Genomic DNA, 27,312 nt, shown 5'->3' with positions numbered 1-27,312 from the left:
ACATAGGATCATTTTCTTCCATTTAGAAACACTGAGGGGGAAAAAATACTGCTGTTTTTTCCCTCAACTTTTTTGCTATGATCCAATACTGTGCAGGCTATGAACCCTTTATCCCAGACCCATCCTCCATTCTTGATGCTTTCTACTGTCCTGAGTCATTAAAGAGAGGTCACTTATCTATGTGGATTGAATCAAACAGGATCAAGTATCCTTGTAGCATAGGAAACAATAAAGCACAATGCTTTATTCTTGTATCATGTAGGTGAGTGGCTGAATCCCATGGCCAATCACCTACATGAATGAGGACAGCTGTCATAATTCCTGGGAACAGATTTTATATGGTTGTAACTCAAGCAGAGAATGGATTCATTTGAGTATTGGCTCTGCTGACTCAGCTCTCAGCTTTGGAGGGGCCTTGTACTTCAGGGTAGAGCCCAGAAAGACCTATTCTAAAGCCTACTTCCATTTCACAAAGAATTTTTTTTTGTCTCATGCCTAAACCAAAGCCCTGAACTTAGATACGGGTAATTTAATATATTTGTCCTATGGTTCCATAACAAGAAATAAAGCAGAATATTCTATGAATATTTCTTAGAATACATGTAAATGAATCATGAAGGGGTTGATAGACACAAATCGATGAGTATAAAACTATATTTGTTTAAAGTGAGTTCTGTCAGAGTTCTAGACTTGGAATATGATTATTACACAAAGTTTTCTACTTCTACCAGTTGTAAGGTAAAAACAATGTCTCCTTAATCAAAACTACTTAAGAGTCAGCAAAGAAAGGGTAGAGAAAATTTTGTTTTGTTTTTTCAGAGAAAGAGATTTATTTGTCAGGCCAGCCAAACAAGGAGACCAGAGCTAAGTCTCAGATTAATCTCCTGGAACAAAGGCTTGGGATCAGTTTTAAGAGGTGAGGGTAAGGAGAGGTTATACATATTTATTAATTCTCATTCAGGGAGTCTGATTGTGTGTAGTCTTAGAACTAAGCCACCTAAGGTTAGGGATGTGGAAGGGGTGAGAGAGAACAAAGAAATTCCAATCTGGCAGAGTTTGATCAGTCCTATATATGTCCAAATTTGGTTCCTACACCAAATCTTCCTTATTGAAGGACTTCTTGCTTTTCAATGAGCTCCGAAAAGTGAAGGTAGCATCTCTGCTACTTAAGTTCCATGAATTTTGGTTCCACTGTGCTCTCATGGTCAGTTTACGGTTATTTAGCTGCTAACTGTGCCTGCTCAGGCCTCTAGGACCAGTCTGATGTGGCTTGGTCTGATAGTCTCTGGAATGCTGTGAGGAGGCCTGTTGTTATCTCCTGAAAGACACTTAAAATAGTGTTCTATGACACTATTAAAATAGTGGCCCTGTGACATTGTAGAAGATTCCCCAGGCTTCCCCAGTTCTTAGTCTACCATATTAATATTATATCTCAACAGATATGAATACTCTAACTGCTGTGATAATACAGTGTGTAAAAAGTATACCAAGATCAAAGAGGAAAAGATGACTTAGAGCAGTCAATAAAGGTTTTATCTAAGGCTACATTTAAACTGAGATTTGAGTCTGCCAGGGACAAAAACAGACAGAGAGAGCACTGCAGATTGAAGCAACAGCCTGTGCAAAAGCCCAGCAGTCTGAAACCACATGAGAGTCTGGGACATAGTAGGATTGATTAAGTAAATGCAAGTGGGAAGGCATGTCAACATGTATGGGTGCTGGAACTTATCTTTCAAACCATGGAGTGTCATTTCATAATTTTAAGCAGTGGTGTAATGTGATCAGATAGTAAGCAGAGGTCAGAAGCACCATTTTCATACACAAGCACCACCACAAATACTGCACTATGTGTATAAATATAAAATCCTGTATGTGCATAATTTGCATCACAAGCTGTTAAGTACATTTCTCTCAGAGAAGTTTGGAAACAGTAACTCATCAATTAAACAGACAAGGTAGAGAGACCATGGAAATATGCTGAATAGTTTCCACAAAAATCTCCAATTACAATGAACTTTAATTATTCAAAAATAAAATGTTATTTAAATTGCATGGACCTGAACTGTAGTACATTCAATGTCACTACTACATAAGCTATAAGAGTAGTGTTTTTAAAACAGAAAAGGAAAAAAGTCTTTCAAATTGTAAAAATGATAATTATTTAACATAATGTTTCCCACCCCCATAATAGTTTCTCCTAAAGTGTGTGGAATAATTTATATATAAATATGTAGATGTATACAAACTGAAATGCCAAACATTGAAAAGAAACTCAAATGAGTGAGTATTTACATATGGAATAGAGCTCATAAGAAACCATGTTTTTGTGATAATGAGATGTTTTCCAAGCTTTCCTTCATTCTGGGAATTTACTCAGAGACAAGCTCATATATTCATAAAACAACAAAGAAATTCAAAAGGCATCCCTAGAAATCCAAAATGACAAGATCTGACTTAATAGGTATTATGCCATCTCAAGTTCAGTGACCAGTCAAAGACTGGAATGAAGATTCCCAGGACACAGATGCAGAAAATCCTTCAGCTCTTTCTTTAACTGATTTAAGGTCATACACTACACCAAGCCCAGTTTAAATGGATTTAATCAAGTTTCCACTGTTTAGGTACATTCTGAAGGGACCATTACTATGTATGTATAATCACAGAAAATAGAGAAAACTGTTTTTCTCCATAATGTTTAAGAAATAGGTGTTTATGATCCACAGAGCCCATGTAGAAAACAAAGTAATTAATTTGTCTTCAAATTCGTTGGAGAACTATTGTGTTTAAAAAATTCAGCAAGATGTAATTGACTGTCTTATTAGCAGGGTAGTATCTTCTCAGAGGGACTTCATATTATCTAAGGAAAACAAGAAAAAAAATGGCTTTAAATCCTTACATTATTTCCAACAAGAAAAGTAAGCATATCAATTACAAAACTATTAAACTTCTCATCTAAAAGCTATATTCAAATTACTGACTTAATTAGCCAAGCATCTTTTAATTACAAAGGACAAAAAAAAAAAAATCAAACCAGCTTAAAACAAAAAAGAAATCTATTACCTCACATAACTAAGTCATATGCTGAATCCATTGCTCCAATAAATTAGAATACTATCTTTGTCTATGTATTTATTTTCCTCTGTCAGCTTCTTCATGCAATCGGTAAGGATGGCCACTAGTAGCTCCAAGAGGACTTTCTATCAATTTAGTAACCCAAATAAAAAGGGAATGTCTTTTCCCCAGTAGTCTCTGACAAAGTCTGAAAACTAACTTGGATTCAGCTTGAATAACATACCTACCTCTGAAGAGTTTGTTCTGTACAAGGGGACATGATAACTGATAGACAAGATTTGAATTACATGGCTCCCTGGAGTCATGCTGAGTGCAGTCCATCTGTGTTACACTGACCAAGAATGAAGAATACATGTTTTTCACTCCATTGATAAAATATCATAATGGATTTCTAAGTTACTTTACACATTCACTTTTAATAACACAACATTTCATAGTTTAAATAAATTGCACTATCTGTAGGGACAGGCACTATATTGTGTTTATGATTTGGCCAATCTTCTAACAGAAATATGGTGACTCTTGTATTGCTGGCAAAATCATCAAGGTGTTTCTTGATTCCCGACCCATTTCACATACTTTCATAGATGAAATCAAGGTGATATCTCACTGTGGTTTCTGACACTGCTGGGGGCAATCTAAGTCCATTGTTGCACCAGTGGTACTGAAGGGACCTTAGTTCTTTCCTCAAAACGGTAAATCATTAAAGATCAGTGAAGATTAGGATAAGTAAGATTTATTGAAGTAAGTTTCAATAGAGAAATGGGTAGACCAGAAACAGCTCCCCTTGAGGTGGGGAGGTCTGTCTTATATCTGGGCCGTGATGGGTGGTTACAAGGGTGGTACTGATTGATGTGTGAGATCATTTTGATTTATGATTGGCTATTATATAACCCATTGTCAACTGCTCATGTACCTTCCCAGAATTCAGTATGTTATAATTAAATTCATGAACTTTTAGGCATATGTATAACATTATAATGATGGCATAATGAGGCTGAGGTGAAAAAAGGTCAGAGTACTCCTTACTGCTCAAGCGTTTGTGGCTGGCCTAAACTGGTTGCTATGCTATGGTCATTTATTTCCTTGTACTCCAGGATGTAGGGGTATCGTTATTTAAAAATGAGTTTTTTTCTGGTAGGTCTTAGGGGTGGCCTTTTGGGCTAGGCCATCAGTGTTGTCATTCCTATGGCAACGATGGGCCTTTGCTCCTATTGCTCATGGCTACCTAATGACCTAACAGTTTTGATTTGCATTTCCTTAATAGCTAGTAAAGTTGAGCATCTTTTCATAGGTCTCTTGGCCATTTGTATGTCTTCTTGGGAGAAGTGTCTGTTCAAGTCCCTCCCAATTTTTTAACTGAATTATTTATGTTGTTGAGGCGTATGAGTTCTTTGTATATTTTGGATATTAGCCCCTTATCAAAGGTGTTATTTGCAAATATCGTTTCCATGTAGTTGGCTGCCTCTTTGTATTGTTGATGGTTTCTTTTGCTGTGCCGAAGCTTTTTAGTTTCACTCCAATAATTTTTTTTTCAAAAAACTATTTTCAAGACAGTCAACTGCAGAGGAGTGGAGAGAAAAGTTACATATAAGTAACTATATATTAGGTTACAACAGGTATCCTGAAATTTTACATAATAGCAGGAACAGTCACAAGAGGCCAGGAATAAAGCACAGTAAGCAAGAAAATAGGTAACATCAATAGAAAAGTCTCAGGAAGTCAAGAAAGTCAGGAATGTAGGACCAGAAAGGTAGGTTCCAAAATCTGGGAATTCAGAGGTTTAAATAAGGACTAGTGTAGAGAGCAGGAAATTGTGGTTCTAAAAGAATCTTCTCTACAGTCTTTTAAAATTGCTGCTGAATGCTGAATATTGAAAGACAAGGTCTCACCAACTGGAAGTATATTTTCATTCAGAGGTATCAATAGGTTTCCACATATGCCTTTTGATGCTATTTGAAGAAAAGGAAAAGAGCCAGGGCTTGGCAAGGATTAAATAGATGAGACCAGGTAGCCTAAAAAAGTCAATACTAATTATGAACAATCATGAGATCATTGTCTCAAATATAAAAAAAGAAAAAAAACTCTCCTTTTAACACATTCCTATTTCTGGCACATAGAAAGTTTTGGCTAAAGACCACATTAATTGATACTACTCTAAATCATAGGGATTTAGATTTAACAGTGTTACTGGTAGATCCTCAATTGACACAACCGTGGGTCTTCTCAATGATCACATTCTCTAGAAGCTCATAAGATCTGGGAGTGAGTCATAGTTCAACTCTTTAGCACTAAATATTTTTGATTCATATATCAGAAATTAAGTAGGGGAAATGAGTAAAGCAATAGTATTGAAAACTGAGAATTTTATTTAATCCTCTGGCCATCTGATAGCCTTGGGATAGCTGTACAAAAACTACCAATGATGAGTTCATGACAATATAGCATATCCTCGAATAACATCATTTTATTCAACATTGTTTTGTTACAATTTTGACAAAATGCCCTATAAACTTAACTCTTGTTTATATCAATTAGACTGTGGTAAAATTGTTTTTGTTACACATTGCTTTACCGTACATCCAAGAATTTATCAATGATGTTAAGTGAGGACTTACTGTACCAATTTAAGGTGACTTAGTAATTCTGTAAATATTTACTGAGTATTTATAATGTTTCGGGTATTGTGCCAAATGTTAACATAATACACATACACACAATTGCCAAATAATATGATCAACGTTATTCACAAATGAAAAATGTGACAGTGGCTGCAAAGGAACATAAGAAAATCGATGCCCACATTTGAACTAGGTATAAGAATGAGTAGACATTTGTCCACTTGGAAAAGGATATTCCTGGCAAAAGAAACAGCATTGATAAAGACATGAAGGGCACAAAATATTTGTTAATAAATGGAGCTCAGCATTAATAGAGCAAAAGCATGAGATGACAGATGAGTCGTAGATGCTGAGAAGGGTCAGACTGCAAGGAGCAATGTATACCAAACTAATTTTGTTTGAATTTTACAGTTAGTGAGTCATGAGATCTTTTCCTAAAATTGATGAAGTAAGCTGATCTCTTCACATTTAATTTTTGAGTAATCTAACTGTGTAAGTAGGACCAGGATGAATGGAAGGTAGTAGGTAGCAAGTGGAAACATGAGAAATAGTGAGAGAGCCATGGAATAGAAAGTAGGACCAGGATGAATGGAAGGTAGTAGGTAGCAAGTGGAAACATGAGAAATAGTGAGAGAGCCATGGAATAGAAAGAAATTAAAGGATAGAAAAGTCCAGTCTTGAAGGCAGAGTACGTAAATGTTGTGCTTACCTCCTCCCATGACCTCATTAAAATTACAACTAAATTATAGAACAATCAACCTGGAGAACCATCTGAAAACTAGCTGATCATAACTCCTATAACTAAGGATATAAAGAAAAGGCCACAGAGAGACTGGAAGGAGAGGCAGAGACATGAAACAGGCTGGCCCCACATCCATGTGTAGCAGTGGATCATTGAGAGGGATATCGGCTCAGGAGGTCTCCCTGGAGGAGCGAGGGGTCCCAGCCCCACACTGGACTCCCCAGCGCAAGGTTCTGGTGCCAGGAAGAGGAGTCCTTACAAAATCTGGCTGTGAAAATCAGTGGGGATTCTGACAGTGTAGGTGAGACAAAAGGCAGCTAAAAACCCAGACATCCTCTTAAAGGGCCCATGGACAGACTCACTCACCCATAGGCAATCATGTTGGGCTCCAGGGAAGGTACAGTAGCTGAGGAGGTGCCAGAGACATACAGGAAAAGATTGAGTTGTATGCCTTCAGAATGAGGACTGGAGGGTTTTCCTTTTGTTGAGCCCTCCTCCTGTGCAGCCTACAGGTGGGTGCCACCTTGTCTGTGTTGAACCCTCCTCCCAGAGGAACAAGTCTAAATCTACATTGTCCTAGTAAACTTCACTCCCTCCACCCTGGTGACTCACTGGGACCCAAACTCATGAATTACCAGAGGCAGATTCATGGCTAGGCAACAAGATCTACCCCCGCCCTCTAGACAGGAGACTCATTCAGCTACAATCAACAGGCCTCCTGCAGTAAGCACCAACCCTGGCCAGAGCTGCAGTATTTCTTAAATGATTCTCACAGGTCTGCAGGCCTGAGAAGGGCAGCAGCTAGCCTCTGTGTGACCTGAGACTTTTGAGAGTGACCACAGCACAGCACTGGCACGAAATCTAAGTCGGCACTAACCTGGGGAACATCACTCACCCCAACCTGGTGACTTTGTGGGACCCTGCCTCATCAAACTCACATACTGCCCGAGGCTCTCTCAGCTGCTGAGCTTTACAGATGGCTTGCAAGCAGCTTTAGGGCCAGGGGCTCCCTGGGCCTTTTTAGCTAAGCTGTCCCAGACCCAGAACTAATGGCAGCCGACCTTGATTCACAGCCAGGCCTCTCCCATGAGCCAAGTCTAGCACAGGCAAAGGCCAACCACAATCACTTTGTAGCTCCTACTAGGTAGCCCCAGGCAGCTCACAGGCAGTGGCTGACCTTGGCCTCCACAGGAGCCTTTCCCAAAGAGTCAAAGAACCAACACACCTAGAGACTAGTCTGGGACCATAACAGAGCACCAGTGATTAGCACCACAAGTGGCACACACAATGAGTAGTTTCAATAAGCACTCTGGCCCACTGAGTTACATCCTACTCCATGGGGCCAATCCCCACACAGAAGTTCATACTCTGTGGATTTGGCCAATCATCACTGCCCATCAGCCTAAGAGTCAATCTCACCCATGGACATACCAAAAGCAATCAAGGCTTAACTACAACTGAAGAGTGTACACAAACCACTCAAGGAACACTACTAGAGCATCTGGTGCAGGTGATCAGGAAGACTGTGCCCCTGGGCTACACAGGACACCTAATAAATAAGGCTACCCAGCCGAGACTGGGAGATAGCAAATCTACCTGATACATAAAAACAAACACAGAGAAGTAGCCAAAATGAGAAAAAAAAGAAACATGTCTCAAATGAAAAAACAGGAGAAAACTCCAGAAAAAGAAATAAATGAAATGAAGGCAAAGCAACCTACCAGATAGAAGTCAAAACACTAGTTATAAGGATGCTCAATGAACTCAGAGGAAGAGTAGATTATCTCACTGAGAACTTCAACAAAGAGATAGCAAGCATTTAAAAGAACACAGAAACAGGCCCGCCGCTGCACACCCCCTGCACCACCCGCACTCCAGTTGAGAGGTTTCTACTGGGAGACACAACATGATTCTACTTGAACTGAAAGATTTTTTTTTGGACATGGGCAGTTTCTTAACCTTCCTTGGCCTCCTCACCTATAAAATTCAGGAGGAGAGAAAAAAAAATGGCGTAGATGATAGAGGCTCTGTTCATCCCTCTGGCAACCAAATTAAAGTTGTACGGAAACAAGGAGCAGCAGCAAGGAAAAATCGCCTGGGATCTAGATGAACACGCCATATAACTATGGAGAAATTCAAGAAATCACCCTGCAATGGCAGAAGGTAGGACAGGATGAGGACGCAGAGCTGCCCAATCTCTAGCCACTGAATGAGATGAAGGCTGTGGCAGCAGCGGAAGCTTCTTAAAGGGGCCACGACCGCAAGCAGATTTTCGCAGTGACAGACCTGCTCGCTCTGAGCACCAGTGCTGATTCAGCTGTGTGCAAGGGCACCAGGGACTTATAGAGAGACACTGTCGGAGTGAGGGCCGAAGCGAGACTCACTCAGTAAAGAAGTGCAGGCGGTATCCATTGTTCCCTGTTGAGCCCTCCCTGCTACCAGTGAAATAAACAAAGGAATAAACAAAGTGAATAAAGAAGAGGATCAAATGCCCTATCTAGAGGACAGGAAAGCCAATCAGGACACTCAATCTGAGAGAAAAAAGAAAAAAGAAAAAAGATGCCAAGACTATAAAAATAATTTAAAGAGGATATGGAACACTGTTAAGGCTCCAAATATTCATCTGATCAGTGTAACTGAAGAAAATTAAGATGTTGAACAGCTGTTTGAAGAAATAATGATGGAAAATTTCCCTAAATTGGTGAGGAAATGGACATAAAACCCCAAGAAGCTCAGAGAATTCTAAAAATCTGGGATCCAAGGAGGCCCACACCAAGACACATCATAATTAAAATTCCAAAGGTTATATACAAACAAAGAATATTAAAAGCAGCAAGAGAAAAAGAAATAATTACTTATAAGGGAACACCCATAAGACTGGCAGCTGATTTTTCAAAAGAAACTATGCAGGACAGAAGGGCTTGGCACAAAATATTTGACAGCGTGAAGACCCAGGATCTACAACCAAGAATATTTTATCCAGCAAAGCTATCATTTAGAGTTGAATGACAGATAAAGAGCTTCCCAAACAAAAATAAGCTAAAGAATTTATTACCACTAAGCCGATATTACAGGAAATGTTGGGGGGACTTCTTTAAGAAGAAAAAACCTATATCAAAAATAGGAACAAAGAATAGTAACAACTACATTCTTATCAATAAGTACCTTAAATGGAAAAGAATTAAGTGCTTCAACCAAAAGATAGAGTGGCTGAAAGGATAAGAAAACAAGACCCCTACATATGAAAAGGAGAGGGATGGAAAAAGATATTGCTTTGATGGACCTAGAAGGTATTTAAGCCAGACAAAGAAAGATAAACACTATATGATTTCACTTGTATGCAGAATCTAAGGAATAAAAAGAACAAACTAATCAAAAACAGACACATAAATACAGTGGACAATTCGGTGATGGACAGAAGGGAGGAGAGTTTGGGGGGCTGAGAGAATGGGGTGAAGGGTTAAAGAAGTACAAACTAGTAGCTGATGGATGGACACGGGGATGAGGAGCATGGCATAAGGAATACAATTAGAATGAATACATTGGCTGGATGGAGGGTCAGGGGAGGGAGAGAGCAATTGGGAGGATCATTTTACTAACTATATAGATGTCTTACAAAGTACTATATACTTGAAACAAATTAATATCTAAAAAATTGAAAAAATTTATAACAGCAAAAAAAAGAACATGGAAACATTAAAGAAGTCAGAAATAAACAATACAATAACTGAAATAAAGAATACACTAGAAGGAATCAACAGCAGGTTAGATAAAGCAGAAAAACAAATTAGAGATTTGGAAGACAAGGTAGTAGAAAACACCCAATCAAAACAGCAAGAAGTAAAAAGAATCAAAAAAAAAATTGAGGAAAGTTTAAAGAACCTCTGGGACAACATCAAGCAAAACAACATTTGCATCATAGGAGTATCAGAGGAGAAGAGAGAAACTATAGGATTGAGAAACTATTTGAAGAAATAATGATGAAAAACTTTCCGAACTTGGTGAAAGAAAAAGATATACAAGTCCAGGAAATGCAGAGAGTCCCAAACAAGATAAACCCAAAGAGGCCCACACCAAGACATATAATAATTAATATGACAAAGGTAAAAAAAACAAAGGGAGAAACTTAAAAAGCAGCAAGAAAAAGGCAGCTAGTTACCTACAAGGGAGCTCTCATAAGACTGTCGGCTGATTTCTTAACAGAAACTTTGCAGGCCAGAAGGGATTGGTACAAAATATTCAAAGTGATAAAAAGCAAGGACCTACAACCAAGACTATTCAATCTAGCAAGGCTATCAATTAAATTGAAGGTGAGATAAAGAGCTTCCCAGACAAGAAAAAGCTAAAAGCTAAAGGATTCATCATCACCAAACTGGTATTGCAAGAAATGTTAAATGGACTTCTTTAACAAGGAGATGAGGCAGAGGGATAATAAATATGAACAATAAAATGGCAATAACTATGTACCTATCAATATAACTTTAAATATAAATGAATTAAATGCTCTAATCAAAATATATATGATAGCCAAATAGATAAGAAAACAAGACTCATACATATGCTGTCTACAAGAGACCCACTTCAGATTGAAAGACACACACACAGACTGAAAGTAAAGGGATGGAAAAAGATATTTTATGCAAGTGGAAATCAAAAAAGTTGGGGTTATAATACTTACATCAGACAAAATAGACTTTAAAACAAAGCTTACAATATGAGACAAAGACATTACATAAAGATAAAGGGATCAATCCATCAAGATGACATAACCCTCATAAACATTTATGCATCCAACATAGAAGCACCTAAATATTTAAGAGGCTGACATAAAGAGACTGACAGTAATACAATTATATAGGAGACTTTCACACGCCATTGACACCACTGGACAGATCTTCCAAACAGAATCAACAAGGAAACAATAGCCTTAAATGACACACTAGACCAGATGAATTTAATTAATATTTTTAGAGTGTTTCAGCCAAAGCAGAAGAATATACATTCTTTTCAAGTGCACATGGAACATTTTCCAAAATAGACCACATATTAGGCCACAAAACAAGTCTCAATAAATTTAAGATTGAAATCATATTAAGCTTCATCTCTGACTATGGTATAATCAATTACAAAAAGAAAAAAACTGAAAAATACACAAACACATGAAGGCTAAATAACATGCTACTAAACAATGAATAGGTTAACAATGAGATCAAGGAAGAAATCAAAAGATACCTTAAGACAAATGATAATGAAAACACAATGACCCAAAATCTGTGGGACACAGCAAAAGCAGTCCTAAGAGGGAAATTCATCACAATACAGGCCTACCTTAAGAAACAAGAAAAAATCTCAAATAAACAATCTAACTGTATACCAAAAGAAAGAAAAGAAAGAAAGGAAGAAAAACAGCAAACAAAACCCAAAGTGAGTAGAAGAAAGGAAATAAAAGAGTGAAAATAAACCAAATAGAGTTTTAAAAAAAAAACAACACAAAAGAGCAAAGAATCCAAGAGCTGGTTCTTTAAAAAGATAAAGTTGATAAACCTTTAGTCAGACTAATAAAAAATAAAAACAGATAGAGATAGAGAGAGACAGAGGAAGGAAGAATATACAATGGGCTAAATACAGTCTATTCAATAAATGATGCTGAGAAAACTGAACAGATAGATGCAAAAAAAAAATGAAACTGGACTACCTTCTTACACCATATATAAGAATAATCTCAAAGTTGATTAAAAACTTAAATGTAAGATCCAAGACCGTATAACTTCTAGAAGAAAACATAGGCAGCAAACTCTCTTACATTGTTCTTAGTAATATTTTTTCAAATATTATCTCCTCACGCAAGGGAAACAAAAGAAAAAATAAACAAAGGGGACTACATCAAAGTAAAAAGCTTCTGCAGAGCAATGGAAACCATCAACAAAATGAAAAAACAACCTACTGAATGGGAGAAAATATTTGCCAATGATACATCTGCTAAGGGGTTAATATCCAAAATTTATCAAGAATTCATATCACACCCAAAAAACAATCTAATTTAAAAATGAGCAAAGGACTTGAATAGGCATTTCTCCAAAAAGGACAGACAGATGGCCAATATATATACGAAAAGATCTTCAAGGTCACTAATGATAAGAGAAATGCAAATTAAAACCACAATGAGATATCATCTCATACCTGTCAGACTGGCTATCATCAATAAATCAACAAACAAGTGTTGACGAGGGTGTGGAATAAATGGAATCCTAATGCAACAACAGAATCCCATGTTGATGGGATTGCAAATTGGTATAGCCACTGTGGAAAACACTTTGGAAGTTCCTTTCATAAAATTAAAAATAAAACTACCTTTTAACCCAGCAATTTCACTTCTGGGTATTTACTCAGAGAAAACCAAAACACTAATTCAAAATGTTAGATACAACCCTATGTCACTGCTGCACTACTTACAAGAGCCACGTTATGGAAGTAACCTAAGCACCCATCAATAGACGATTGGATAAAGAAGTGGTACATATATACAATGGACTATTACTCGGCCATAAAAGAAATGTAACCTTACCATTTGAAACAACATAGATGGACCTAGCGGGTATTAGGCTAAATGAAATGGACAGAGAAAGACAAATAAATGCCACATGGTTTCATTTATATGTGGAATCTAAAGAACAAACTAAACGAATAAACAAAATGAAAACTGACTCATAGATACAGAGAACAAACTGGTGATTGCCACATGGGAGAGGGTTTGTAGTCTGGGTGAAAAAGATGAAGGAAATAAGTAGTAGAAATTGGTAATTACAAAATGGTCATGGGGATGTGAAGTACAGCATAGGGAATACAGTCAATAACATTGTAATAACTATGCATAGTGCCAAGTGGGTACTATACTTATCTGGGGGGTCACTTTGTAAATTATATAAATGTCTAACCACTATGCTGTACTGCTGAAACTAATATAAAGTAATATTAAATGTCAACTCTAATTGAAAAATAAATTTTTTTAATAAAATAAAAAATAATAAACTACAGTCTAAGAACTACAATGATTTAAGAAAGGTGGCTTAATTGGACATTAAGAATATCATCTTGATTGTAACAACATACTTAGTGTTTTGTAAAATAAAGGTGAGAAAAATTAATTTATGAAAAAAAATAATTAAAGATAGAATAGGCAAAATTTGGTGACCTATTTCAAATATTTTTGGAAAGAGTGTAAACAATTAATAATATATCCAAGACTTCTAATTTTAGAAACTAAGAACAAAGTGAAACCAATAACTAAACTTAAAGTTATAAAAGGTACCTGAAACTGGTAACTGTCCACCAAATCCATGTTCCTCTTCTGCCTAGGCATACCAGTAGACTACATTTCCCAAACTCCTTTGAAGTTAACTGGATCCTAAACAAGCAGATTTTTTTAAGCACCTCTCATATATTAAAGGCAGTTGAATATGGACTTAGAAATTTAGAGCTCTGGAGAAATGTCATGTTTGAAGATAGGATTAAGGACTATCACTATATGATTTGAGCCATGAGAATGAGTAGAGAACTCCCTTAAGACTACCACACGAGACCTAATTCATTACAAGGCACCAAATAGTTATTTGATTTGAAACTCTGAAAATATAACTGGGTACATGATATTGAAAAACAGCAGCAAAGAAAATCCAACAATATCATTTCTCTATCATCTGTGATCAGATGTGGGAAATGTAAGGGGCAAGACAGGATATACCTAATGTTGCTTTACCCTACAATCACATAGCACACATGTGCAGCTGATTCCTCCACTATGAGTACTTACTAAATAAAAATCTCTTTATATCCCACCACTTTGCACAAAGAATTTGAGGCATCTCATATACTATATTCTGTAACATATGAAAATTTTGCCTAACTGTTGAAAATTACATCTACACCTATATTCAAATATATATGTAAATAGTACAGAATTTACTAAACTTTTATACCTAAAATGTTTAGAATATGCATTCATCTATTTCTTTACTAATCTGAGACTTATGGACAGAATAAGAGAAAAATGAAAAAACTGAAATGCAATTTCTGAAAAAAATATATCATTCTACTAAAATTTAGAAATGTTTTAATTCCTAGAAGCTTATTTTAATCAAACTATAAAAATTAAATAGTTTGTGTCCTAATAGCTATATTTTGTATTCTTACCGTGATCTAAGAATTAAAAAGTCCCACCTGAAAAACTACTACTCGCATCAAAACAATAGTAACACTATGTGATAAACTGTTCCATGAAAACTGAAAAATATAAGAGAAAAAATTACTGATAAGTTAGCCATTGCTGTTTTACTCTTTATTCAAGTATTTCCCATTGAAGTACTAACCAAGTTGGCCTTCACTTAGTTTCAGAGAGCCCAAAAGCAAAACATTATAAGCTGTCTGAATTATTTTATTTGAAATTTTAAAGGCAGCTGAGGTACCTCCTATATATTATAGACTTCGAATGGATCAGTGTCAACTACTAGATATGTAGGCTCAATGATCCTATAAGCCCAAATGGCCATTCTGCACCCAAATGAAAATTGTCACGTGAGCCCTTTGGCCTTGGAAAATCCAAACCAGAACTGGCTTATGTATGGTAATTACATGTTTTAGTCACTAATAAATCTTACAACCATAATCTATGAAGAAACAGATTTCTTTATATTAAGTTATGGAAGTCAATGATTGCTATGAGGTGAGATGCTTAGAAAGTAGTCTGTAAATCCAGCTGTATTAGGCAAGCCTTTTAAGAACATTTTTCTCTTAGCAACAGAAGGAACAGTACTTCAGTTTAGATTTTATTTCCTTATGGAACATATTCCAATGGTAAAAATGACTGAATATTTTGTGACTCTGAAATGTAATATTTAAAACATAATCTGTTCCTTAGGAACTTTAAATTTTTCTAAAATTGAGATGCACAACTGGGATCTCAAACTAAATCAAGATTATTTAAAGAGTAAAGCCAAACCTTTTTGCAAAATTGATGCATGCACCTACAATATCTATATGAAATGAGAACATAACCTGAACATAATACCTAGCTGCAGACTCATCAAACCATTTATATCTTCAAATTTAAGGTACATGTAAACCACAAACACACACAAAAAATCTTAATTTCTTGGAAAGTACAATTTGATTCTTGACAACCCTTTAAACCCTTCGGGTTTCTAGTTCAAAATGGCAAATTGTACACATTCACTTCCTCTCCTTTCTAAAATCACATCAGATATATGAACAAAAAGGACTAGGCAATGAAAAGTATTGAGATTGGGAATGGGAGAAATCAGTAGACTAGAGAATTTTAGAAGCACTGAGGCAAAAAGTAGATATGAATGAATATGCTCCATTTTATGTTATCTACTCTACCACTGATACATTGACTTGGGCTGTGTCCAGTAGTTTTGTTGTCATTACTGTTATGGTTGTTGTTGCCACTGCTGCTGTTTTACTATTACAAATGATAGTACTCTGAATATTCTTGTACATTTCTTCTGATGTTCATGTGTAAGAGCTCCTCTATAGATGGACTTGCTCATTCATAGGGTATGCATATACTCATCTTTACTAGTATCGCTCTTTTTCAAAGTGATTGTACCAATTTACACACACTTCAGCAGTATATGAGTTCTTGGTGCTCCACACCCTCTGCAAAATTTGTATTCTCTCATTTTAATTTTTTGCCTATCTAGTGGTTATAAAGTATCTCATTATAGTGTTAATTTGCATTTCCTTGAAAATTTGATATTTCATATTTTCATGGTTTATTTCTTTTTGCCACTGTGAAATACCTATTCATGTGTTTTGTCCATTTTACTATTAATTTTGTCAGTTACAAATCTTTCAAATACCTTCTCACAATTTATAGCACATCTTTTGACTTTATAATGTGTTTTTATGAGGAAATAATCTTATATAATATAGTTGAATATAGCAATCATTTACTTATAGTTCATTCTTTTTATGTCTTTTTTTAAATATATTTTTAATATAAATGTTAAAGTTAAATTTGCTTTAACATTTTTATTTTTATTTCTTTTCTACTTAGGAACTGGTTTTTGTCTATGGAGAGATGAATAAAGGATTTTGTTTTGTTTTTTTTCTGAATTGATAACCAATTGTCAGAGCACTGTTTTTAAAGAGCCTATCTTTTCCCACTTATAGGCAATTCTTAGTCAAATTTCCACTTGTGCATGTCTATGTCTATCACTGTTATTATGTTGCTCCAAATGTCTATCACTGTGTCTTGACATTTTATTTCCTATATATTTATCATAAGTTTCTAGAATTTGGTAAAACAAGTCTCCATTGCCCCATCCCACCCCAGTTCTTCTTGTGTATTTTGCTATTCTTAGCCTCTTGCTCTTTCTTTCTTTTTATTTTCTTGTGCTTTCATAGAAACATTGTTAGATTTTAAAAGTTCCTAAAAGAAATAAAAAATGGAAATCTGATTGTAAATTACTAAGTCTAAAAATTATTTTGAGAAAAACTGACACCTTCACAATTGCCTTCTGTGTATCTCTGCATTTATTTAGGTTTTATCATTCGTCATAAAGTTTATAATTTTCTCCCCAAAGAGCTTGAACGTATTTTGTCATATTTCTCAATACTGTATATTTCTACTACTATTGTAAATGGCCTTTATATTTTCTAAATGATTATTGTATAGTCAATATATCTATAAACCTGTTTTTTAAATAATGTGTAGCATCTTACAGCTAATCATATCATATACAAAAATGGCACTTTGAATTTTTTTCCCCAATAATTAGAAACTTTCCCTCTGTCTCTAATCTAAGTGCCCCGAATAGGGCCTTCAGCACCATGCTTAACAAAAATAATATCTAGGTTTCTTGATCTGTGCTTAGTAGTAAAAAAAAATGCTTCCAATATTTCACCATTAAATACTTGTAATTTTTTTGTATATACTCTTTATTAGATTAAGGAATTTCCTTCTACTCCAAGCTATTAAGAGTTTTTGTCATAAATGGAAGCTAAATTTTATTAAAGATTTATATTTATTTCGTTATTGAAATGATCATGTAGTTTTTCTCCTTTAATCTGTTAAAATTGACATTGATGTATTATCTAATGTTAAATAAATCCTGCATGTGGCTTTGTTACACTGCTTTTCAATAATGTATATATTATGTAGGAGAAGTTAAGGTAATTCACTTGAAACTCAAATACTGAAAAATATCTCTCCCAGGTATAAGGGGTAGAGTCCCTTTTGATAAGCTTGTATATGGTGTGTAAAGTGATAAAGTCAGTGTAGACTAAAGAGATTTGCTGGACTGAATGCTATCCAGATAAGTAGTAGTCTTTATCTGGATGAAATAACTTTTGAAATTATTTTTTTTCATACGTAAGTCAACAAAAAATAACAACTTTACCATTTGGAGGAGAAAAGATATAATATACCTCAGAGTTGTTCTAAAATACTGTTCCTCTTCAGTGGTAGTCATGGAGAAATATCATTTGGTCTTTTAACTATTTCTATAGCACTTGGTACACCACTCCAAGAATTCCAAAAATTTTTAACTTAAACTTCGTCTTCCAGGTAATTTTGAAGGGGTAGTTATTAAAGTATGAGTATAGAATTAATTTTTAACCTGATTAATAACTTCTAAATATTTAGAAATATTGTGTGTGGTCCTCCATTTAAACTCCTGCCTCAGGGTCTACACATGTTAGGAGTGTGCATGCCTTCTAGAATGTGCTTTTGTTGCTCTGCCAGCCTGCCTTAAGCATCCACTCCTCTTTGACCAGCTTTAATAGCTAAAAAAAAAAAAGCATCCTGCACCTGAAGAAATTTACAAAGAGCCTCACATAGAATAGCTCCAGTATAAATCTGATATTTATCTACATTCTCAAAGCCTATATTTACCTTCTGTGGGGTACTTTCTATACCAAGATTTCCAACCGCAGCACATGAATAGACACACGGCAATGTGATAATTCTTTTAAAAATAAAACAGATGATGCCATCTCTTATTCAAAACCCTCTACCTGTTTTTCATCATATCAAATAAATCAGATGTTCTTTCCATGGCCTCTAAAGCCCATCTGATTTGTTCTCTGATCACATTTTTGGTCTATTACTTGAAATTGTACTATTTGTCCCTCTGCTCATTCCACTGCAGAAAATGCTGGCCTTTGTGCAATTCCCCCAGAGAACTATGTTCCTGCCACAGGACCTTTGCACTTGACATTCCCTCTGCCAGGAGTGCTTTTCCTAATGACTCACTCTGGTTTCATTCTGGTTTCTATTCAAATTTAAGTCCTCATAAAGATCTTTCCTGACACGCTATCTAAAATACATACTGTTATATATTATAATTATTATAGAATTTATCACCACTTCATATTATACTACATATTTATTTGTTCATGCTTACTGCTAATATATCCTATTAAAAATGTAAGCTCTATGAGAACAGGTACTTTGTTTAGTTCATATTTGTATCCTCAAAACCTAGAACATGCCTTCCTAGGGCTTCATATAATAGGTGCTCAATAAATGTTTGTTGAACAAATGTTTCTCCCACTTACTCTTTAGTCACAGAGGTGCCCACAGAAACACAGGAGCTGAAAGATATGGAAAATCCTTTGTTATCTGCATCCATTACCATGGCACATCCCTCAGCTATGAGTCAGAACCCCTGAATCATTCCAATAATTAAAAAACCCCAACCTACAGCTGAGGTTCCAAATATCTTGATATCACAGGGCCCTATTGCTAGAGAATAAAGGACCTCTTTCTTTCGGTTTTCATCAAATTCAGCTTTAATAAAATAAGAATTAACTTCTGGGGTTGGGATTGAGGGGGTAAAGAAATATTTTTAAAAATACCTCTTGGATTAAGATTGATAATGGACAGAGTCAAGGTCAAATGACTTTATATATTCAGTACCATTCTGTACTGTTTATTTTATCTGTCTGCATAAATCACTTTTGAAGTTAAAAAAAAAGTTTACAATAAGCAAAAATGTATTTAATATCTTCTGGGAAAAAACACATAATTAAACTTGTTTAAACCTTCTTCCTTTTCTTTTTTTCCCCTTTTTTCCTTTTAAGTTGGCCCTTTTTTTTTTTTACCAAAGGTCTATAACTCTCTTGAAACACCAGAGTTCATTTTCAGTTCACTAAGTCTCCCAAGGAAGTTAGAGATTTTTTATTATATATCTTCTTTCCTTCTCATTGAAATACTAATACTATGCATTTATGTACTTGCCTCTACTTTTAGACGATGACCTCACAAATTAATCAGAAAAATGCAAATATACCTTCATTATTAATTACAAAGAAAAAGTTTAAACCAGTAATAAATTCCAAACACTTCACATTTGATACCTTGGAACAAAAGATTACAAGATTTACCATTAATGAAGGATCTCTACAAATTTATATTAGGTAAACTGAACCCAAAAGAAAACAGAATGACTTACTAAGGATTATAAAAATAATCATCCCTTTATGTGACAGATTATTTAATCTAACGTTTCTGATCAATTTAATTTGTTAAAAGTACTTTACGCCATTTTTTATGAAAGAAATATCTTTGTATGTATGTATGTATGTGTATGTGTATTAGTATGCAAATGAAAGGGAGAAAGGGAGAAAAGACACTCAGAAAATTGTTGACAGTGTTGCCTCTCAGGAGAGAAATGGAGGTGGGAGGGAATAATAAAGGGAAATTTCCACATTTTTCCAACGATAGCTCTGTATAGTTTTGAGTTTTTAACAATGATATTTATATATGGTTATGTTTCATGTAACATATATATGTGTGTATGTGTGTATATATAAAATCAATGATTAATATTTTTAGAGTATTTTAGAAAGGGAGAAAGGGATTTTTAAAAATCCCTTTTCTTTTAAAAATCATTTTAATGCATTAAGATCTTATTATTTTAAAAAATACCATGGAAAAATATTAAACAATCAAAAATTAAACATTTCTTAAAATGAATTAACAATTTTCTAACTTTTTTATCTTTATGCTTAGATTTCTACATTGCTATAGGCTATACCCAAAGTGTGGTGCATCCTTATTCCATTTTAACAATAAAAGTAGTAAAACAAATCTAATTTCTATAATCTTATAGCATAATTCTTAGTCTATAATCACTCAAAGAAATGTGGTAGGGAAGAAGGGCATAAATAAGATATAAATTTATATACGTTTGACAGATTTTTAATGTATTGATTTTTCAGGGAAAAGGATATTAAATTCCCTAATTATCTCTTCTTTCTAAATGGTGAAGAATTTTAAGGGAAATGATAAAAGCACCTGATTGGTTCCTGCCTTTCAAGTCCATGAACCACTTCCTGAAACCTTGCTGATGGGCTCTCATGTGGAACATTTCCCATCAGTAGTTGAAATTACCTTTCAGAATCTCCAACATGTTTCAGAATCTTGGGATGAATAATTAATGCAACTGCACTCACAAACCTTTGTAATGAGCACATATTTTATAAGTAAATAACTAATCTCCAATACCAAATGAATACCAATGGAATAGAGATTTCTGGGAAGCAGGCATGGTGGTTTGTGTGAAACCTGAAACTGACACTGATAGGCTAACATTCACAAACTTCAGTTTTTATTAGTTGGTTTTTAGACCCATTTACTGAGTGTGTCAGCTTAATTCTCATATTGGCAAATGAATGTTGCTTGTGGCTCATGAAAGAGAATGGAATTAGCTATATCATTTAACCACAGGAAGACACAAATAATGTTAACTGATCAGCTGGCCATAAATTTATCCTTTTTAACTGCTAAATTATGCATCCAATATTCTGTACCTGAAAGCAGTTTTTTTCTCCTTTCTTGTATTTGTGTCAGTCTTTCCTATTTTGCAAATCATTTCTATATTCACAGAGGATATTACATGAATCAAAAGCTTACATTTTTATATATGCATAATGTGTACATATACATACATGTGTATACATATATATAAATAATAGGTCAGCCTCACACGCCTGCATGACTTTGAAATATTTTTCCATTTAATGTTTCTTAAAAGCCAGACTTTGTAAAATCGAATTTAAAGGCCCTGCATTGCATAAAGGCACATAACTAAAAGAGTATTCATGAAATTAACCATTTTCCCTGGTAAATACCAAAGAAAGCATACTTCTTGGGTTACCTCTGTTTTGACATGGTTAGTTTTCCAGACTATTTATAGACTTTTTTTTTCAAGTGAAGCTCTTTGAAGTGATCATGAGAATATTAAAGTTTTTCTAGTCACTTAGGACACAGAAATTATGTATCATTTTCTATTTGCTTTCAGAGCCTCAAGTGAAGAGAGGAAACCCTAACATATGTCATAATATTCTCTAATATAATACAGAAAAATACCCACAAAGCATATTGGCCTATAGCAAAGGAAGGCTATTGGTTAATGTGAAGAATTTATCAGAAGGGCTAAAGAAGCTGGAAGTAGCATGGTGAGTCAGCAGGGTCTGAGCTCAGTCCTGCATAGTTACAGGGAAAGTAAGGAGAAGTAACTTGACTTCTCTGTATCTTAGTTTCTTCATGTGTAAATGGAATAATTATTTCTCTTTGAGCTACTCTTAAAATTAAACAATTTGTTTAAAGTGCATAACACACAGTAAAGGCTCATTAAACATCAGTTTCCTCCACATCCTCTCTCCTTCCCTCTTCCAGCTACAAGTTTCACTTCTAAAACTCCCAGGTATCATCTCTCAGAAAGCATCGGTATGAATTCTATTGCGTAAAATCTGAATATTAAGGCAACCAAGCGCTGATCACTGTGACTTCCCTGCTAACTATACTTTTCCTTCATGGCATTTATCACAACTATAATTAAATAATTACTCATAACTATTTCTTTAATGTTTGTCCCCTCTGCTGTGATTCCATTAGGACCACAACCATTTCTGTTTTCTGCCATTGCAAACTCAGAACCTAGGACAGATACTAGTATTTAGTATGCTCACTGAATGAATGAATAATCAAGTATTTTTTTTCTAAATTCTCTAATACTAATTGCCTTTTACCTGAATCATGAATGGCCACTATGAGCACACTGCATATAGAATATACAATTAAAAGTGATAAGGTTTCCAAGACAAAAAACCCAACATGAATTTTTACCAATACTAAAATTCACCATTTCCATGTGTTCCAGATTTTAATTTTAATCCATTGAAAATAGTTTCAAAAGTGATTAAGATTCTTCTCCCCCCACCAAAAAAAAGTACAATACTGATTTTCACAGAGCCCACAGCAATATGTATTTCATTTTTAATGCATTTTAAGTGAAAATTCTAAAACTTTGAAAGAAACGTGACCATTGTACAGGTTTGAGAAAGGACTAAACTGCTTGGAAAGCTCTTCATATATCTATAAAGGAATAACATGGAGAGAAGTCTGCTAGAATGGCAATGGTGAAAATGGCTCAGTAAATGGAATTCAGTTAGACTTGCCAAAACTAGAAAATTAAGTTAAAGATGTGAACACTCACTGACAGGTTTAATCTTAAGTACCCATATAAGGTTTTTATTTATTAGGTCTTTACAATGTGTCGGACACTTTGCTAAGCACATGAAGTAACTTTTTTCATTTAATTCCTATTTTTAAAAATTGTCCTCAATGTAAGAATAATTATGCTTATTCTTTAGATAAAGAACTGAAGGCCTTATTAACAAATAAAATAATTAGGACCTTAAATGTATTTCTTTCCAAAATTCCTGGTTCTTAATCATTATAGTATGTTGACTATTCAATCAGACAACCCCAAACTGAGAAGCATTTTATCAGGAAAACAATTTCAAAAGCACAAGTTCAAAAACTTCTGCTTATAAGTCAAACAAATGGGTTAAAGTCTGAGCACAGGAGTCTGGGCAGTCTTAGCAAAAATCCCTGACACATTTGCCTTCTACGATCCCACTGGAATAACTCACCAACCACTGTGAGCCAGCTGGCAGAGACCAGGGGATATCTCTGAAATCCCAGACTCTTCCTGGATCTCCAAGGAAACTAGGGCTTCTTCCTCCTAGAGGCAGATGGGAGCCAAGGGGTGGCGTGGGTGGTGGGGGGGGGGTGAACACAAAGAAAAAGAATAGCTTCTCCTTGAGGCCCAAGGTAGAGATCTCAAATTTTTTGGCTTTCTAAAGGGGTACAGCTAGCAAAACTCGACAGAACCCACTGATCTATTGAACAATGAGGAAAAGTTTCTCCTGAGCACTTGCTACATGGAATCCTTGCACCAAAAGCACAATCCCACTGGCTCCACTTGTCCTGGAAGATAGCTAGCTGCATACGAAAACGAATTGCTCCCAATCTCTGTAATGAGAGGGCTGTCATTGCACCTTAAAAATCTCAGAGCAGAGAATATTTTTCCCAGTAAGTCACATAGGACTGAGAGTTGGCCAAGTCATTCATTACTAGCTCAGGAGAGTAGAAAGTGCTCCTACAGATTGATTAAAGACAAAAAGCCAGCATAAAAGTGGGCGAAGTTAGAAAGTAATACATTTCCAAACTGTGAGCAAATGAAATAGTGTATGATCTCACTAATATTCAGGGAAATTAAAAATAAAAAACATGAGATGCCATTTTTTTAGGTAGCAAAAGAGCAAAGTTAAAAATATTAACTAGTGCTGCCAAGAATGTAGAGAAATTGGTGTTTCTGTGTAGTAGAGGGCATATCAAGTGCTAAAAATTTTTAGAAAGTAATCCAGAAAGTTATCAAAATTGAAATCTCAAATATGCTTAAATGCAGAAATTCCACTTTGGGAAATATATTTGACAGTAATAAAAGCATCCAAACATAGCGATATATATATATAAGAATTTTTTATGTCAAAACTGAAATCTCCTTGAATATTATCCACAGGAAAATGATTAAACATACTATAGTATGTCCATTCTATGTGGTATAAACCAACCAGTAAAAAGGATATTTTCTATTAACCTGAAGGTCTATTTAAAAAAAAAAAAAAGCAAAGTGTAGAATATACACTTTACATATACATATTACATATACAGTAATCTTTTCTTATCTAAAAACCTGTTTATGTATAGTCATGTTTTATACCTTTGTACGGACATAAAGAAAGGTGGAGAATGGCATGCATTGTGCTATTTATGTAGCTGATTTCAGAAAAGGGAAAGTAGAAAGATACAAGGGAATTATTCGTTTTTCCGTTTATACAGTAATCCCCCCTTATCCAGGGGGATACATTCCAAGACCTTCAGTGGATGCCTGAAATCATGGGTAGTACTGAACCCTACATATACTGTGTTTCTTCCTATACACATAGAATTATAATAAAGTTTAATTTATAAATTAGATTCAGTAAAAAACAACTATTAATAAAATAGAAGAATTATAACAATATACTATAATAAATGTTATGTGAATGTGGTCTCACTCTCTCGATCTGGTAACTGAGAAAGCTTCTAAGTTATTAATGGGTGGGTAGTGTATACAGTGTGGATACACTGGACAGAGGGATGATTCAGTTTCTGAGCAGGACAGAGTGGGATGACGTTAAAATTTCATCACACTACTCAAAACAGCTACACAATTTAAGACTTATTAGCTGTTTATTTCTGGAATTTTCTACTTAATATTTGTGAACCACAGTTGTCTGCTAATAACTAAAACCATAGGAGGTGAAACCTCATATAAGTGGGGACTACTGTACATTATTAGATTTTTATATTTGGTATCAATAGGATATTGTTTTCAAAATTTAAAGAAAAAAACTAAATAGAAAAAGCATTAGATAAAATTATTTTCAATATAGCAAAGGTCTGAACTTATATGAATTTAACATTTTTTCATTGTTAAATATCCAAAATGGCTGAATTAATAGACATTAAATGCACAACTACAATATATTTCTATCAAGAAAATAAAAGATACTAATCATGTCCATTAGGGATAATTTCTAGCCACATTCTTTGTTGAATAAATGCTAAAGTTTATGCTATGTTCTGTCATGGTCATTTTTAGTCATCTCCACTTTAAAAAGAAAAAAGTTAAATAGTTAAATGCCAACTAAACAAACAAAATAAACCCATTCTAAATCCTCTAAAATCTCTTTTTAATTTTTAGGGCCTTCAGGAGACACTGGATAAAATATTAAAATAGTGTATCACTCCCACTCTCTTTTCTCCCAAAAAAGGTTTTCTATTTTCTTCTGAACGCTCTAAGAAAAAGTATAGGATTTCAATTGCTGAAAAGAACTGCTGGGTCTGTGTTAAGCTTTTGGAGGTAACTCTTTCTAGTTCTCTTAAGACAGCTGAAATAGAAGAGCAGTACTGGAGCATCATACCAAACACCAATTTGGATATGGGAGTTAGGTAGAGGAACAAGAAGCTCTTGATGTCATCCTGCCTCTGTGCTTTGAAGTGTGCAGGTTTCCTGAATTCTGGGAATTTGAAATACATGCAAACACATGTAAGGGGATCATATTCATGCACCCCAAGTAAGTCCAGGATAAAAGAAAGAGAAACATTCAACATATCTTACTCTTCATTCATTCTACCCTTCCACCATCCTCAATTTACTTTAACCCACAGACCCATTTTAATTAAAACCTACTTTTCTTACTTTTAGGAAATTATTCCAAATTAAGGTCTTTAAAAATAAAGATCTGTTCTTTACAGAAATTTCAGAATTTTTTCTATGTAAGATATCAAAAAATGCTTCACCTTTTCCCATTCCTAATTACTTCTCACTACATATTAACTAAATGTTTAGATTATTTTTTTCTGTTTAAAATTCCTCCATTTGATTGTCTCAACACCTGTTTTACTTGGTCTAACATTCTGACTCAGAAACTATACTTCAGTTGAAACATTTCCAAAGCTAGGAGACCACCTAATATACAATATGACAAAATACACATGAAATATGAACAATTCTCAAATTTCAAATACACCATCCCTTACAATGCCTCAGTATGTTGCAGCTTATCACACTTTTAACTTACTTTTATATCATAATATGCATATATATTTCTGTAATATCGTCACTCACATATGGTCCATTGGGGTAATTTTCTGTAACTATGTAAATATCATTTCCTTTATAAGTTCTTAGAGGATAAAAATATATGTATAGTACAATTCCAAAAATCGATATGTATATATTAAGTAAATCTGATAAGGATATATACATATATACACACACATATATATATATTATGAGTAACATACTAACATTATGCTAAATTGTTATTATTTATATGCTTTTATTAAAACTGAATGATGCAATTATATCTCAAATTAAAAAAACTAAATGTTGCAGGAATATCTCTACTCTTATCTTGTACTAAACAGCATCTTTAGGCAACAGAGAGTAGTTCAACCATACAAAAGTAATTTTGAGAAAGTTCCAATGATTGTTATGATATTCTTTTTTAAAAATTTTTAGCCAACAGGTAACAATTTAAATCCATTATCATTACTGCATATGAGCAGTTAAATATGGCCTTTTCTCTGCAATCAAACTAACTATGAGTTCGTATGTCCGCTCTGGAGAATACAGAAAATATTGCTGATAAAAATCTTTCTCATATACTGAGAACTCTTCACTATTATTACACATGCACGTATTCAATGAGAATTTACTAAGTATCTACTATATACTAAGCACTATATTAACTATAAATAATTTGGGAAATCTCTGCTCACTCACTATTAGCTGTGTGATATCTGAAAGTTTCTTACTATGCTTTAAAGTGTACACTCACTCTTCTCCTCTATAAAACAGATACAATAATAATACCTAGTTCAAAGAATTATTGTGAGAATTAAGCATTCAGTAAAGCAATTGTCAGTGTCTAGCATTTAATAAGTGCTCAATA

General features: G+C 34.5%; 1 long non-coding RNA gene across 1 annotated transcript in view; it reads right to left on the bottom strand.

The window, feature by feature from the left end:
• Positions 1-2,583: 2,583 nt before the first annotated feature.
• LOC111731607 overlaps positions 2,584-27,312 on the bottom strand; it is a 130,000-nt gene continuing 105,271 nt past the window's right edge. Inside the window, exon 4 of the long non-coding RNA XR_002777220.1 lies at positions 2,584-2,857. This is a non-coding gene — a long non-coding RNA (uncharacterized LOC111731607). The remainder of the gene's footprint in view (positions 2,858-27,312) is intronic.

Source organism: Pteropus vampyrus, unplaced genomic scaffold (genome assembly GCF_000151845.1).
Source record: "Pteropus vampyrus isolate Shadow unplaced genomic scaffold, Pvam_2.0 Scaffold11, whole genome shotgun sequence".
Lineage (NCBI taxonomy): Eukaryota > Metazoa > Chordata > Mammalia > Chiroptera > Pteropodidae > Pteropus > Pteropus vampyrus.
This window is presented reverse-complemented; position numbering and strand designations above follow the sequence as displayed.